This window comes from Primulina eburnea, chromosome 10 (assembly GCF_022965805.1).
Source record: "Primulina eburnea isolate SZY01 chromosome 10, ASM2296580v1, whole genome shotgun sequence".
Lineage (NCBI taxonomy): Eukaryota > Viridiplantae > Streptophyta > Magnoliopsida > Lamiales > Gesneriaceae > Primulina > Primulina eburnea.
The window spans coordinates 31823556-31829114 of NC_133110.1; positions in this window are offsets into that span (position 1 = coordinate 31823556).

The following is a 5559-nucleotide window of genomic DNA, read 5'->3' on the forward strand; positions in this document are numbered from 1 at the left end:
CTCTGTCACAAGTACAAGATCAATCAAATCACAATCTGATATAATCTACTGTGGCATTCTGATCTTTCTGACCACTTTTCTGACAACGATCTGTGTCATTTGGTCATGTTTGTACGTCATCTTGTACAAACTAATAGATTATAGATTGAACAATCTATCAATCATAATCATATCATATCACAATCTGGAGAAAATGGCGGTAATTTCATTACAAAAGCCATAGAAATTCATTCCCATTTCTATTCAGAACTATACACTTCTGTAATAAGTCTTCTGATTTCTATCTTTCTGTCTTTTCTGTTAGCGATTTAGACATATCAGTACAATTTCTGCCAACATTTCAGTACAATTCTGTTATAACTGATCTCATCTGTCTATATCACAACTATCTGTTCGAATACAATACCTTCTCAATCATCAAACTGAACACTGAATTCATTACTGTAAGTTTCTGACACTATCTGTCCTTTCTGATTCGAACTATTTGATATAAACAAATCAGTTAATAATATAAATAAAAGATATATACCTACCTGGTATTAGGCTCTGACTATCGATATCAATTCTGTTATTCAATTCTGAAACATTCTAGTATCATAAGATAATCAATCTCATACAAAATACAAAATCACATATCTGTTATTCTATTCTGATCATTACAATCAAGTTCTGAACATCCTGATCCCATTTCTGAACTGTTGTAACTCTCGAAATCAACTCTGATTCTGTTAGAACTGTATATACTCTCCCTGGTTCACAATAATCTGTAGCATATGCGGATTCAAAAACAACAGTAATATCAACTCAGAGACGAAATATCAATATCCTACACAAATCTAGTGAGTTCAGTGAACTCATAAAACAAGGATTTCTGATAAATATCTTCATGTCAATCTAATCAACTGTTATATCTCATCTGCAAATAAAATATGCTCTCCAAAACAATATAAGATGTCTCAAATACTGATTTAGATTAATAACAATACTCAGCAGATATAAAGCAACAATCGAATAAAATACTCTGCCAAATCAGATAAAATACATTTCTGACAATTCTGACATTTCTGAACTTTCTGGTCTTTCTGATCTCGGTATCTTATCAACCACTGATCGCAATCTCAACGGTATCAAAATCAATCTGTATACTAACTTCAGATAACGCATATTCTGAATACAATCTGTTTCAAGCAGTATTCTTATCTGAACAATTTCTGTATACAATAATCACAGTTCTCAGAGTATTCAATACAATCTTCAGATATTCGATTCAATCATTCAGATGCTGCAAATATATCAAAATATCATAGATACAACGGCATCAAATCATCAGAACATCTCTGACAATACTGGAACATACCAAAGAGTAACCCTAAATCAGATGTAACTCCTGGTCAATATTCTTCTACTGATCTTTCAATTCGTTCTGTCTCATTCTGTACACTCAATATCATTCTGTACATATCTGATCTGAATTCAATTCTGAAATCTATCTTTCTGATATCAAGCAAATCTAAAATCTTATCTAGGCAAACATTAGCCAACTCATATATCACTGGCAAATCTGCCAATGCTAGGCTCGATTTCAGTAGGTCTACTGAATACATAGGGATGCAATCTGCTCCTTTCTGTATTAATCGAGTCATATACAATACGAATATCAAAGGAATTCTAAATCTAGAATCCTTATCATGGTATCTCAACTGATTAGTCATCTCTGGTCTGACTCTTACCATTTCTGGACACATTCTACAATATGTTTGTACTTGTTCAGCATATACATATCAATAATGCGTTCAAATCAGAATACACAAGTACATCATAATCTATCTCTATTTCATTCTCATCTTACTGTAGTATATAATATATACAGAAATCTCGGATATCCACATTTCCTCAACAAGCAAGGACATCAATACTACAGTACATACAAACCCAACAGATACGGCATATTTCCATGCAACTCAGTCAAATATATTTTAACAAATGCATTAGTATATATCAATACATATGCAATAGAATCATAAAAAATAGTACCTGTTGTGAATTATGGATCTGTGTTCTCAATTGGACTCTGTTCCCTACAATCTTCGGTAACGCTTCTGGGGACAGACTTTAGCAAAGTGCCCCGGCTGTTTACAAATATTGCATCTACCAAGCACTCCTTGGCATTTCTCTGTGGAATGCCTCCCTCCACAATTTCTGCAATATACTCCTGTATAGCTCGGGCTGGAACCACTGGAACTAGAGGAACCACTTCCTATTTTCTTGAACGGTTTCTTTTGAGCTTTCAATGGTTCTTTCTTTTTATCACTGCTGCTGCCAATCTCGACTCTAGAAGGCAGTCGCTGTGGATTCAGAGCTGGAAGATCATACGATGCTTCTTGTTGTCCTGTCAGAACTGTTTATGCTCTTTTGGCCCTATTCAAGGTATCAGCAAAACTACTTGATTGTTTCACATTCACCAATGTACGTATTTCTGGATTCAATCCTTGAATGAACTGACTAGAAATAGCATCATCATTTCTAGGCACAAGAGGGGCAAAACGTAACAAGGTGAAAAACTGTGCCAAGTACTCATCAATACTCATCTGATTCTGTCTTAGGTTTGTAAACTCTGCATTTCTGTCCTGTCTGTATGATGTAGGGAAGAATCTTTGATAAAATTCAAATCTAAAGGTCTTCCACAGAATCATTAAACTACGCCGTTCTAAGTTTTCCTTAGTTACCATCCACCAACTCTTTGCAATATCCTGTAGCTGATTCCCAATTAGTGTAATTCTGCACTCATCTGTAAAGCCAAGGAATTCAAATAACATTTCTATATCTTCAAGCCAATTCTCACAATCTGCTGGCGTCTCAGTACCCTTTAAAATCGGTAGTTTGTACGACTGAAACTTCTTCATCTGTGTTTCTATCTGATTTTCTGATCTATCTAACTGAGTTTCTGGTATATCTGTCTGATCATACGAAGTACTACCCCTTTCTGGAATTCTCCGAGGCGGTATATCTGAATATCAAACAAATCAATATACAAACTATATAATCTGTCTCAGCCCTCCTCTGATCATATACCTCTGATTCAGACTCGGTTCTGATTCAATCTTGGTAATTACATGCTGTAATCAACTCAGATAACAAACAACATGTAATAGGGAAAGCAATAAATCATGCTAGCACAACAATGTAAGTCAACATTGAAATAAGTCTCATGCTAGCAATCACATGCAAGGAAAGAAACTTCAATCTACCCCGCTCATTCTTTCCTTATCTCAGTCTAACTCAGTCTAAAGGATCTATCAGTTCTGACTATCTCAATCTAAAGGATCTATCGCTCTGATAATCTAAGTCTAAAGGAACTATCAGCTCTGATACCACCTGTTGTGGGGACCCGGACGCTGATCTTTCTTATTAATTATCTTTGGGATTTAATTATCAATTAAGATAAAACGGGGTCTAAAAATTTTTCTTTTTTAAAATAAAGTGCGGAAGGTAATGGCATCTACATAATATACACATCTGTATAAAACTACATTTCAGTATAAAGGTACAATAATGTACAACAGTCTTTTCAATTAATCTAAGGTTCAACTACTAAAGTTCAAGTAATAAAACCAAATCTATTCAAGTCCGGAATCACCACGCTAAACTCATCTTCTCTCATCATCTTCTCGACCCCGATCTTGCCCCACCTGTTGTCATGCACACATACAAAACAAGACAACAGCCGGATAGCTCCGGTGAGAATAAATCCCAGTATAAAACATGGTAAGCATGTATAGAAACAATCTAAACCATAAAACATGCTATCATGAACATATTCAAAAGTACTAGATTTCATAATCTATGAAATCAAATCAAATAAGCATGTAACTCAATTCAGATAAACATGCAATTCAAATCCAATCATATAAACATGCTATCATGACTGAAAGCAATAACATGGGTTTCATAGTCTATGAAACCACATTCATAAACGCATGCAGTTCTAGTCAAATCATGTCTAGACTCGACTCAACTATAACTCTAGGGATCCCGGGGTGAATAAGACGATCTGTCACCTACTCTCCAATCGGGGTGACGGTACGTCTTATTCCTAGACTTCGGTCTGATCTGTATCGAATAATCTACAATAGTGTTAGAGTAGGTGCCCGTCGAGCCAAGTGTTGGCCGAGTGTTCACAATGAAACTCTATGAATAAGCAATCTTTATTTTAATAATATTTGAAATTATTATTTTGGCAAATCTTTATCTGTATACCCATGCTAGCTGCATAGATAAAGCCCTTGAATATACAAATAGTAGAAAGAATATGAGATGCTCATATGATGAGTATCATGAAACTCATATTTGTAATACTGTATATTCTAAACGGTTCCTAGTCGATTCAGCCGCCACTAAGAAGGATATAGGCCGCTCGAGTTAGAGACTAGTATCTGCGATGTGGGTACCATGTTTCATTGGTAGGGGACATTGTGATGTCCGAACATGCAGATAGGTGCTCCTTGTAGAGTGCACTGAACAACCCTCCATAAAAGGACTTTCCAAGTGGTTCTCACTTATCGAGTGGAAAAGTCCTGGTTTATGGTTGTACAGAATTAGTCCTTATGACCCGGGACAACATTGAGACTCTATGTGCTAGAATTACACTTTGACTTGTTTACCGACTCTCATGGGGTCATCAGGTGGCAAGGTTGGGTGTTCTGTCGAAACACATAGGAGTCGATGCATTGTAGTCGGGGATTCACCGCTTACCTTCGGGTATGGATATCCTATGTGTTATCATGTGTATGTAGATCGAAATCTCTGGCCAGAGTATGGTTGTAATTATGAAAGGTGTTTCATAGATTGCACCATCGATGCAACTACGACATGACACATAGTATCGATTCATTGACAACTCTCGATATACCAATGGTTGTCGAATCGATCGGGATATATGAGTTGAAGGGACCGTACTGTACGCTAACCATAATTGAATGGTTCTTGCAGGCACTATCATGTGATACCTAGGGAATCACGTAAGCGATGCTGCTAGGCGTTTAACGTGATTGGTTGGGTACTATCAGACTTGAGTTCTGACGTTCTTACTATCAAGGAGTTGATAAGTAAGAATGGAGCAATTGGGGTATGCTCGAATAAGGACATGTTTAGTCCGAATCACATGGAGATGTGAACCCACGGCTAGTTGTATCAATGAACCATTGAGGGCCACACAAGTACTAGCTTTGTAAATCCCGATGAGAAGTGAAAATAGTTCAATGTGTTGAACGGCTTATAAAGGAGTTTATAAGCGTAAGTAAAATTAGAAGTTTGACTTCTATAAAGGAGAAAATAGTTCAAAGTGTTGAACGGCTTATAAATGTGTTTATATGTGTAAAGAAAAATAGAAGTATGACTTCTATGAGAGAAATGTAAATTTTGATTTATGGAAGTGTTCCTAAATTAAAATTTGGCCAAGTGACTAATGTTTTTGAAAATTGTGATTTTCATAAACATTATTATGGACTAAATTAAATTAATTCAAGTGTTGAATTAATTAAACACTAGTGGGCCTAGTAG